At 42.6% G+C, this 12,511-nt stretch overlaps 1 protein-coding gene across 2 annotated transcripts in view; it reads right to left on the minus strand.

Moving 5' to 3' along the window:
• The window catches only part of Matn2 (matrilin 2), a 144,776-nt gene that overhangs the window by 74,673 nt on the left and 57,592 nt on the right, over positions 1–12,511 (minus strand). The window lies entirely within an intron of this gene.

Raw genomic sequence — 12,511 nt, forward strand, 5'->3', positions numbered from 1 at the left:
CAGCCAGATGAGAGTCTTTGAGCCCAAGGGATAAAAACGTCCCTGCAGACCTTCAGAGGGAAGGTGCCCAAACCTGGGAGTCAGTCTCCCCTTTATTATGAGATCCCCCTGCAAAGGTTCAGTTTCCTCTTTCAAACAAATCTCAGAGCGATTGCTCCCCTTGCTTCCCTCTCAGAGCAGCTCAAGGAAAACCAGATGCCTGCGAGGGTGCAAAGAGTGGTAGGACCAGGAAGGAATACTGCTAGCATTCCAGAAGAACCGTCCCATGAACGGTGAGCATGCCAGTTGGCTCCAAGTGCAGTAGTGTCCTTTCATACCGTTTTTAGAATGTTGGGGATTTATGGCCAGGAGTGATTTGTATGGACCCAAGGGAAACCATTGAGGGATTAATCTAATTAAACAAAGACAAAGGAATAAATACAGACCGGGTTCTGACAAAACAACTTTGTTGTTTTCCTGGCAGTGGTTGCTTCCATTTGAAACAAGGACAGATGTTTTTGGATGATTCCTTATGTTTTTGAAAAACAGCGTTTTTTGTTTTGTTTTGTTTTGTTTTCTCACAGACTGAGAGGATTTCACTGGGGGTGATAAAACAAGCCAAGGGGGATGGGGAAGGCTTTGGCTTCAGTTCCCATTACTCCAGCATGGCCTTCCTCCTTCTCCTCCTGGTGTCCACTGACGTTACTCCAGCATGGCCTTCCTCCTTCTCCTCCTGGTGTCCACTGACGTTACTCCAGCATGGCCTTCCTTCTTCTCCTCCTGGTGTCCACTGACGGCTCATGGCTTCAGTCAGATGTGACCTCCTTTAGGAGCTTTCTCCAAGCTAACAGGGCTTAAATCTCCTTCCTCCAGGTTCCCATAGACTAGACACATGGCTCGCTCTAGCACATATACATTTAACCGTTATTGGAAGACTGGATCTCATGTCTGCCTGCCCCAGTACAGTAGGAGCGGGTCTACTTGGTTTTGATCCCCAGATCCTAGGGCCATGTTCTGGTGCATGCAGTTAGTGCTCCATAAGTGTTCATTAGCTGAAGGAACAGAGACAAAGGCTCATATGCCCTGTCTCCCAACAGGGCTGTTCCGAAAGTCCTAAAAACACTCTCTTCCTTCTGAAACCGGGTCCTGAGAAGATGAGTGAGATGGGAACACAACTCTCTTTAAGTCTCTGTGCCTCTGTTCATCTGCAGCAGGGGGTGTTCCCGCACTGGAAGCAGGTTTGGAGTATAGTGACATCCGGGCACCAAGCCCCAACTGTGTAGGGAACCTGTGCGTCTTTCCTGGGAAGCTGGTTGCTAAGCATTTCCCAGCTCATCACTGTGGAGAGACTGACAAGAAACAAGACGAAGAGGTAAAAATATATGGTCCGTCTTATAAATAGGAAAGGGCATTCAGGAGTATTGAGAGGAGGTCTTCCATTTTAAATAGCATGATCAGAAAGTTGCTTTGCTGAAATGATTTTGTGAAAGGACCTGGGGAGGTGACGTGGAGCCATGACGGAGGCCTGGCTGGAGCAGGGCAGTTATGTCTCTTCGGGAAGGGTGGGGTGAGGCCGGCAGGTAAAACTGTTTCAACTTTAGAGTCAGACCTGGCCCCATCTGGGTGACTTCTGTTAACTTCAAGTAAGTGACTTTGGTGAGATTCAATTTTCACTAAGAGGTTAAATAATTAAGTGGAGAAAACTCCTTATTTGCCAAGTTAAAAGAGAAAATTCTAGATGGAAGAGCACCTGGTCTATATTAGTCTCCTCCTTTCCTAAAACTGGGGGGAGGGGGAAGAAAGGCCTTAAGTTTGGGGGCAGGAAGGAGAAAGGTCTCTGTGGTACAGGCCTAGGAGAAAAAGAGCCTTACCAGATTTTGCCCACATCACAATTCTAACAATAATTTCATTTTATTGGTTACCTAGGAAAACTACAAACACCGATATTAAATTCAAAAAATGTTTTAAAAGTACCTTTGGCTAAGTTTTGTTTGCTAAATTGATCTGTTATAGCTAAGTAGGCAATTTTGAAGTTTATAACAAAAGATCTGGCCAAATTCACGCTCTACCTTGCCAGAGGCAACTGTCAGCACGCAACAGATGGTCCATACTATTCACTCCTCCCTTAGTTCCTCGAGAATCTCACAGGGGATGGTGGCTGTAACTGCTTGGGCTCCATAGGTGAAATTAATTAGTAAGGACGGGCTCGCTCAGGGTCCCCGAGCTGTGCTGAAATCCACCCCAGTATTTCCCCAGAAGTTCGCAGGCACCTTTGAATCCAGAGTCTTCCTTTATTCGTCATCTTAGCCCCTGGCATTGGGTCCCAGCCTAGAGAACTTGGGAAACTTTCATCAGACTATGCTGGAGGAGGGGAGCACGGGACAAAGACTGCGGCTGCCTGGTTGACATCATCCAGAGCTAAATCAAAGGTTTTTTTTTTCCTATGGACTTTTCAGAATTTTAGACAAGCCACACTGCGTGTGGTTTAAACCAATAGCAGTTTAATTCCTCCTTTGGAGTTAAAGCAAATGAACACCTTTACCAGTCGCTCTCCACTTTTTATAGCTCCTGGTGTTATTTAACCCAAGATGTAGACATCAGAAATAGTTTACCACAGCAAAAGCAGAGAGAGGTGTGTTATTAGGGCTGCAATTTCACTCAACTGGAAATGCTGGGGTCTCTGCCCACCCCAACCCAAAAACTTGCCCAGGAGTTAGGGACCCACCAAGGCAGGCAAAACCCAGGCCTGCATTTGGGGGACCATCCTCTTTCTTTCATCGTATCTGAAAGCACTAATCTTATTTTGACAGCTGCAGTTTGGATTTAAAGACTTTCAACAGTAAATGTGAGTCATCAGCCTTGTGCTGAGAGAAACAAAACGAACCCAAAATCACAGAGAAAAACAAACCTGGCCTTGCAGGCAAACTCCAGCTGGGACTTCTCCCCTTTCCCTCAAGGTCCAATTCTTTTTCAATCAATTCTTCTCTTCACTAACAAGATTTTGGTTTTCTTTGGGGAAGGAAAAAGGAGGAAGGGGAGAGGAATTCCCCAAACAAAGCCTTAAAACATAAGTAAATCTGACTGAATGAGGTTGATCAAAACAATAAATAAATGTGAACAGTGTCCTAATTATGCTTTTCCATTTCCAAATGGGTGGCGCATCATTATGTTCTTAATATAAACCCCCTCCCAAGTGGACTCCCCCAGGGAGAAATCTGGTTTAAAACATCTAGGTCAATGGCTCCAAGCTAGAGTAGACATCAGATGCCCGCTGGGAGCTTGTGAAAACACAGGGTCCTGGGGTCCTCCCCCAGAGGGCCCAGTCAGTAGGTCTAAAGCAGGCCTGGGAACTTGCATTTTAACAAGGTCCCTGCAAAGCAGATGCAGCAGTCCTGCGGATGGCACTTCTGGAACCGTTTGTCTAGGTGCTTATGAAAATAGTGAAGGAGAGGAGAAGCCATTCAAGCTCGTCTCCCCTACGTATGTAATTCTTTCTTAACTGGCATTTGTCCACTCACATTTAGTCCATTGTTCTCCCCCAGGACTCTGTTCAGCCCAGATTCCCGTTTTTCTTTTTTTTTTTTTTAAATCCCGTACCCTGGCACATCCTGATCTCTAAGCTACTGAGCTCAGCAGCCAGGGTCAGGAGGGAGCTGGAAACAGGATCTCCTTCGCTCACTAGGTCCCCACATCTGCTCGTGTGCTCCTGGCAGCAGCCGGGTCATTGCTCTTGATTCTGCAGCAGAGGCAGCTGCTCTGTGCGTGAGGGTCGCTTGTTCGCCTTTCCACTCTTGCTCTGCCTGTGAGCTGCCCCAGCGCTCACACCCTGATCTTCACTTTCCACACTCCCTTCTTCCCCAAGATTTCCTGCCCTTTCAGGGTCAATGACCACCACCGAGCACGTCCAGCCCAGGCTTTTCCTTGAACTGGAATCTTCCATCTCAGCTGCATCCAGCCGCTTGTGTGACTTCCCTCCTGGACCCTGCAGTTTACCCTTAAATCCCGGTTTCCTCTCTGAAATAATCTGTCAGTGTCCACACTAGTCCCACCCACCGTCCCCATCTTATGTCATCAACTCCTCCCTGGGGGCTGTGATTGTTGCTGTGGTCTCCTTAATTAATTCTATGAGCCTGAGAAGCACACACACAGTCAAAGGAACCAGTCTGAGAAGCACGCACTGATTTGCAAACTGATTGCCCCTTTTATATTCTGTTCTGCAGGTGTGGGGAACAAGGGAAGCCGAAGTCTGAGTGTTTCTTGGGTCTCAAATACATAAGAGAAATGCACCATTAGAATGTCTGACCACAGAGGGGAATCCACAGGGAATGAATGATATCTATGCTCCACTCTGCCTCCTTCTAGCCCAAACATAGATTATTGTGAGTCCCCAAAACTGGTTTTGCCCTTGACCCCTGTGTTCAACTCCTCCTAGTCACCAAAGAACACCGTTGGGACTCAGCTGGAGAATCTAATCACTCCACCATTTGTCTCAACTCCCATTCCTTCCCTGACCCCTCTAAAGTTATGCCTGCAGGTAGTCCAGTCTAGTTCCAGGACTCCTTCTTTGATCTCTTTTCTTACAGCATGTTATCTGAGTGCCGCTTACCTTCCCAAACCTTCTGATTCATATGTGCTAGCTTTGATGAGTTACAATGAGCATACCATGAACTGCACATGTTTAAGGCATCTAATTTGATAAGCTGGACAGATCAACATGTCATTGCCACAATTAAGATAATGAACATAGTCATCACTCTCAAGTTCTCTCATTTGGCTTTGTAATCCCTCCCCCTGTTCTGCCCCTCAGCCCCAAGCAACCACTGGTGGGCTCTTTGTCATTGATTAGGTGCCATTTGCCAATGGAATTATGAAGTAGTTATTTTTTTTCCATCTAGTTTTTCATTCAATATAGCTATTTTTTTTCCTTTCTTTCTTTCTTTTTTTGAGGAATGAGGCTGCTGCTTGGGTCAGTAGTTCCCTCCTTTCACTGCTAAGAATCCCACACTGCATGCGTGTGTCACAGTGTGTCATCCATTCACCTGCTGATAAACATGTGCATTGTTCCCAGTTTGGGACTATGATGAGTAAAGTGGGAATGAACATTTGTGTTCAAATCTTTGGACAGAAACTTTCACTTCCTTGGAGCAAACACTAAAAAGTGGAATGGCTGGGTCATGCGGTAGGTAACATTTAACTTTGTAAGAAACTGCTAAACTGTTTTCCAAAGTGGTAGAAGCTTTCCACATTCCCACCAGTAGTGCAGGAGAGTTCCGCTTCCTGACTTTGCCAACACTTGGTATGGCCAGTGTTTTACAATTGATCTCTTCTGGTGCACGTGTAGTGGTATTTCATTGTGGTTTTAGTTTGCATTTTTCTACTATCTAATAAAACGTTGAGCATCTCCTCATGGGCTTCTTTGCAATACCCATGTCTCCTTTGGCTTAATGTCTGCTCAAAACTTTTGCCTATTTTTTTTTGGGGGGGGTCCTCTTGTTACTGAATTCTGAGAATCCTTTATATAATCTAAAATCCTTTGTTGGATATATGTTTTGCAAATATTTTACCCCACTGTATGACCTGCCTTTCCTTTTTAGTGGAAGTGTAAAAGAGCAAAAGTTTTAATTTTGATGCAGTCATTGCATTTTTCCTTTGTTTTGCAGCTTTGCGTGTATTCTAAGAAATCTTTGCCAAACCTGAGGTCACTAAGAGTTTTTCTCCTACATTTTCATTTGGATATTTAATAGTATCCACTCTTACATTTAGCCTTGAAATCCATTTCAAATTAACTTTTTTACATGGTGTGAGATAAGGTCAAGGAGATTTTTTTTTTCCTCTTTTGCGTATGATGATCCATTGTGGCAGCACCATTGTTGAAGGTCCCTCTCACTGAACTACCTTTGACCCTTGTCAAAAATCATTTCACCATATACACAGGGTTACCTCTGGACTGTCTTCTCTTCCAAAGATCTGAATGTCCATCTTTACATCAATACTACGCTGTCTTGATAATATTGTTGCTTTATAATTAGTCTTGAAAACAGCTATAACAGCTATAGCTTCTTAAAAGTTTGAGTTGATCTTCATAATTGTGAATTTGCTACTTGCTAAAAATTTGCTTATAACTCCCAATCAGTGCTTGCAGCATTTTTTTAGCCAACTGTAGATAAGAGAAGGCTGGAAATAAAATTCGAGTCGCCAACACATCTGTTCCCAACAGAGGTCGAATAAGGCAATGCTCAGACTTCTTGTTTCAACTCTCATCCTGTGAAGGAGCAACTTTTTTGTAGTATGGCTAGTGCCACTGTTCTTTTGTACTTTTTCATGGTGATATTGATGGCACCCGAGAGTAGTGCTGCAGTGCTATCTGGTGTTGCCAAATGCAAGAAGGCAGTGACGTACTTTATGCAGAAAACAACATGTTAGATAAACTTCATTCAGGCCTAAATAGTGCTTCTGTTGGTTGCATGTTCAATGTTAACGAGTCAACAACACAGACTCAATAAAACTTGCTTAAATGGAAACATGAGCTACTCTTCTGACAGGGGATTAACATTCAGAATATATTCTTTAAAAAACTGAGAAAATTTACCACACACACACACACACACCCCACCAAACTCAATCAATAAATGGGCAAATGAACTAAATGGACACTTCTCAAAAGAAGAAATATAAATGGTCAACGAATACATGAAAAAATGTTCAACATCTTTAGCAATTAGGGCGATGCAAATGAACTACTGAGCCACTATATTGAGATTTCATCTCCCACTAGTCAGAATAGCAGCCATAAAGAATACAAACAATAATAAAAGCTGGAGAGGATGTGGAGAAAGAACACTTTTACACTGTTGATGGGACTGTAAATTAGTATAACCATTATGGAAATCAGTATGGCATTTCCTCAAAACACTGGGAATGGAACCACCATGTGACCCAGCTCACTGCTTGGTATTTATCCTAAAGAATTAGTCATCACACTATAGTGATACATACATGCCCATGTTTACAGAAGCACAATTCACAATAGAATCTCCATGTCCATCAATGGATAAATGGATAAAGAAAATGTAGTATAGATACACAGTAGAGTTTTATTCAGCCATAAAGAAGCGTGAAATTATGTCATTTGCTGGTAAATGGATAGAACTAGAGAACACTATGCTGGGTAAAATAGGCCAAGCTCAGAAAGTCAAGGGTAGAATGTTTTCTCTCATATGTGGAAGTTAGAAAGGAAAAGGGGGGAAAAATGAGAAAGATTTCATGAAAATAGAAGGCAGACAATGGAGTAGAGGGAGAAGAATGTGGGAGGAAGAGAGGGCGTGGGGTGCTGATGAATTAAATGGATCAAATTATACTGTTAAATTATGTGTATGGACAAATATGTAACAATGAATCCCACTGTTGTGTATAATTGTAATGCACCAAAAAAAGGCAAACATGGAAACACATAAAGCAAGGTTGTGTACTGACTGACGAATATTGTGATTAGAATCTCATAGGAACCTAACTCTGTACTTTCCCTAGAAGTATCTGCTAACTCAATATTTGTGAATTAACATGAGAAATAATGAGAAGTGATTATGTTTGGCTATTCCAGGTTTTTTGTATTTTCATATATACTTTAAAATCAAGTTATAAATTTATTTTTATTAAAAAACCTGAATCTGCTAGGATTTTGATGGGAATTGCTTTGACTCTACAGTTCAATTTGAAAAGAACTGACATTTTAGCCATATAGTCTTTCAATGTATGATATAAGATATACCTCCATTCCTTTAGGTCTTCTCTTATTTATTTCAGTGTATAAATCATGCATATATTTAAAATTCATACTTAATTTAGATAGTTAATGCTATTATAAAGGTATTTTTAAATATCGATTTCTTATTTTGTTGCCAGTATGCAGAAATAAAATAATTTTATAGATTGACTTTTTATCTTACCATTTTAATAAATTAATTTATTAGTTTGGGTAGATTTTTTTTGAAGAGTCCATTTGTTTTTCTACAAAGGCAATCACATAATTTAATAGTAGATAGCTTTACTATTTCCTTTGCAATCTGTATGACTTCTAATTTCTTTTTCTTTCATTATTATTCCAATTAGACCCTTCAATACAATGTTGATAGAAGTAACGAGTCTTGTTCTTTATGTTGTTTTGTTTCTTATTTTAGAAGGAGAGAATTTAGTCTTTCACATTTCAATACAATATTAACTGTAGATTTTTCTTATAGATGCCGTTTATCAAGTTGAGACACTTCCCTTTCATTCCTACTTTATTAAGAGGTTTGCTTGTTTCTTAAAATTTGTATTTTTTAGTTCTATGTGGACACAATGCCTTTATTTTATTTTTATGTGGTGCTGAGGATCGAACCTAGGGCCTCATGCATGCTAGGCAAGCGCTCAACTACTGAGCCACAACCCCAACCCCTATTGAGAGTTTTTATCATGAATGAACATTAAATATTCTACATCTACAGAGATTATTTTTCCCCTTTTAAAAATTTGTTACTATGGTGAATTACATTGATTTCTGAATGCTAAGCCAGAATTGCATTCATGGAATGGATTGCATGTAGTGTTGATATATTATTCTTTTTAGATACAGTATTGTTAGATTTTACTTGCTACAATTTTGTTAAGAATCATTGCATCTAAATTCATTAAGGATGTTGGTTATAGTTTTCTTTTCTTTCTCTAATAATGTGATTGTGTTTCTGGCTCAGGCTCCTTGTTAAACTTTAACATAAAAGCTATCAAATCACTTATATAGCTTGGGAAAAATAATGTGAGGAACATTTCCACAGAATAAGAGTACACTGCATGTGGTATGGTTCTTGAGATAGAAGGAGAGAGAGAGAAATCTGTACAAGAAAGTTTACATTTTTTGCCAAATGAAATTTTATACATGTTGCATTTTCATTAGCTTACAGATAAATCAAGTGTTCCAGAAGGGAGGGGAAATATCTTATTTAAAAAATATATATATAAAGAAAAAGAAACAAGATAAGGTTCTTTCTTGTTAGTGAGAAAGGAATACCAGGGAAGGGAAATGATAAAGGAAATATTCACATAGGGAGGGGCCCACTCCGTGAGATTTCTTCTCTTCCATTTTTTCAAATGGGGAAAAGGAAGGACCTAAATCTTTATTGTTCTAGCACTATGCTAATGCTTTTGATATGCAAAACATGATCTCATATAATGTTATTTGAAAGGCAAAAGGAATCTATAATGTTGAACTTCAATAAGTTCTAAATCGCCCTGTGAGATCCTGGAAGGTGAGATTCTTAAATGCACTTGAGCTAGTCTTTGAATGGAAAAGTACTTTGAAGACAGCTGGTTTTTCACTCAGAACGGTTACCTGAATAGCAAAGAGACCCAACACCAGGTCACCTAACGATGGATTTATGCCACCCCTGAAAAAGAGAAAATTAGTGAGGTGGGTAGAATGGGTGGGAATAACACTTCAATAATTGAAGGACTTTCTTTGGGGAAGGAAATAGCTTTCTGACAGATGGCTTCAGAAGGCAGAAACAGGATCAAAGGTGGAGAGTAGGATTTCAGTTCAGCCACTAATCCAAGCTGTTTGGATGTAGGATCCACATGCTTTGCAATGACCCAGTTCTCAAGAGCCATGGCCCATCTGGGATACTGGGAGGGAATAGAATTCTGGGGTTATATGGAAAAGGGAGTTAGAAGTCTGAGAGTCAGCATCCATTACTCATCACCACTCAAAGGATCTATGAATCGGCTGTGTCTGCCTCCTTTCTCCACCAGACAAAGAATAAATAAGTGTGTGTGTGTGTGTGTGTGTGTGTGTGTGTGTGTGTGTGCATGCACATGCACATATGTGCTTTTTTCTCCCTCTTTCTTATGTAATATTTTATTGGAGGTTGATGGGCAAACAGAAAGAGCATCCAAGAGGCTTCCTGCTGTGAACATTCCCAAACCTCACAGCACTCAGGCTGCATCCACAGCAGTCCTGGGGAGCCCAGAGGGCAGCCGCACAGAGACAGGGTGACCCTCTGTCACAGTTACTCAAAGAGACCTGTCAAGCAACCGTCTGTCACCCTGCCTGGAGCTCCAGCAGAGTCCCAATCTGGGTCCTCCCAGCAGGGCAGACTCCTCACCAGCCACAGCATTAGCAGCCTCAATGGCCCAACAGCAAGTCCTGAAACCACATCCAGGACCACTGCTTTTGAAGGCAGTTGCCTTAGTGGCCCTCCCATTATCATTTTGTGCAATGACAGATTACAGCAGTTGGCAGTGAACTTGGGGAATTATCAGTTGAATGTTAGTCCTGGTGAATTAGTTCTGAGTCTCTTCAGGACCAGCGAGCTGTGGAACCTGTCTGTCCGGGGCTTGGAGAAGGTTCTCTGGGTTGCAGGGATGCCCTATTGCCATCTGGGGGCCCTCGAGTATCATGGGAACGTATCAAACGGTGGCTCAGAGCTAGGCCATAGAAGGATTTGGATTCTGGTTTGGTCACACTGCTAGCCATGTGACCTTGAGTAAACTGTCTAACATGTTCCTTATTTTTCTTATCTGTAAAATGATAAAATCAACTTTAAGAGCTCATTGTGAGAACTAAATGAGAAGACAGAGGTAAAGAAAGCATTCAGGGAGCCGGGCACACAGTTAGGCCCAACTGTGCCCTACACACTGAGCTCCATATGGCCTGCAGTCCCTGTTCGTCACAAGTCCGGTGCTTGTTTATTTGATTCACCCATGCAAGAACGGGAGCTCCAAAATGAAAGCAGCATGGCTGTTTTATTCACTGTTTTATTTCCACCGTTTTACATGCTGCCTGGTGTGTCGTCTTTGCTCAAATGCGTGTCGTAAAAGAAAAAAATAAATGAACCAATCCATGAGGGTCTGAAAGAATGAATGGCAAGCACTTCTTAGGGAGTAAGAGGTGTTTGGGATGAGGAGGTGTAACCCACATTCCTTTCCACCTAGGAGATTGTCCTGCTACGGCCAGGACAGAAAACAAACATGGAAATAGCCGGGTCTCCTTCCTCTTCAGGCCCACCTGAGTTTTGCAGGGATAGGTTCCTGACAGCAGTTGGTAAACAAAGGTTGGTGGATGGCATAGCTCTCCCTCGCCAAGTTTTAACTACTCACTAGACCAATTAAAGGGACTAACAAAGTCTGTCAATGAGGTCAGTATTAGTTTGTTGCCACCCTTCCCATTTTATGGATAAGGAAATTGAGAGTGAAGAAGTTTAAATTACCAGCTCAGGGTGATACAGCCCCAGGCGGTAAACAAAATGTCAGGATTCAAAGGAGACCTATAGGCCCTGTTCTTCCCACAAGGGCACTGTTATACCAATTTCAGAAATGCAAAAAAAGGACTCACGAGTATGATCTTTTTCTGACAGAGAGAGAGAGTCATACATAATCATACAGCTAAGTCTGAAGCTGCAGGTAGCGATAGCTTACCTCCCTCAGATGACTGGCAGGCAGGTCAGATGGGCAGCTGAGCCCTGCTTCAGCTCTCCTCTCCTGGAGGGCGATGCCCCTCCCAAAGTCCCCTCGCTGCAGCCATATTCTTTGCAAATCCAGACCAGTTAACCCAATCTCTGAGTGTGAACCCAGGAGTCACTTCCTGACTGATTTGTAGCTATCGAAGTGTGAGAGCCACAACCCTGGGCCCCTATCACACCTCCTGCATGCTTTTCCTCCTTGGTGCCCCACCTCAGGGTCTGTCAGAGGCCCCAGTGCAGCCCCCGGCAGGAAGTAGTCCAGGGACATCAGGAGCATGGAGGGCTCAGACGGCGGGGCTGGCAACCCTGCTCATAAAATCAGAGGGAGGACCTTCTGGTTTATTATTAGTTGGTGTCAGAAATCCTCTGCCTGCTGCCTAAGCCAGTCCATGGGAAATGGACATTGGCAGCTTCCCAGATCCCTACTGAACACTGGGACATCAGACAAGGAGAAGAATCTTCATGACCCTGAGAAAGGCAGGGCAGCAAGGGAGTGGGCAAATGGAGGGAGGCAGAGCACACCTGAAGAGGTCAGAGGATGAATAGGAGATGCTTAGGTTGCTTGCTAAGCGATGTGTGAGACAGTGTAAGATGACCTTTCCCAGGCTCTCCCCGTTCTTCAGTAAATTCTCTTAAACCCCAGGAGTGTTTTCTGTGAGTGATTTGTGTTGTGGATCCTGAATCGGATCTTGGAGCGGAAGATGAGAATTATTCCAACCACACATAACAAATGGGGTGCTGGGGTCTGAGAGGAGCCTAAGAGTACAGACTCCCTGACCCTCAGAGTCCAGAGAGCTCCGGAGAAACAGAACTGGAGGGACTCAAGCAGATGTTCCCTAATCTTGGGGAGCCTCCAGCCATGCACTCAACTTTTTAACTGAAAAGTGAGAAGAAAAATGGAAAATGTGGTTTGGCTGTATAAATGCGATACTAATTACAGCCATTCGTGTAAACTGTTTTCCATTAATGCTTAATTGCTTACCATGTGGTATAGGAACAATTATGCATTGCAAGATGTACTTGTCAGCTTGGCTGAGTTCTGC

Source organism: Sciurus carolinensis, chromosome 1, assembly GCF_902686445.1.
Source record: "Sciurus carolinensis chromosome 1, mSciCar1.2, whole genome shotgun sequence".
Taxonomy (NCBI): domain Eukaryota; kingdom Metazoa; phylum Chordata; class Mammalia; order Rodentia; family Sciuridae; genus Sciurus; species Sciurus carolinensis.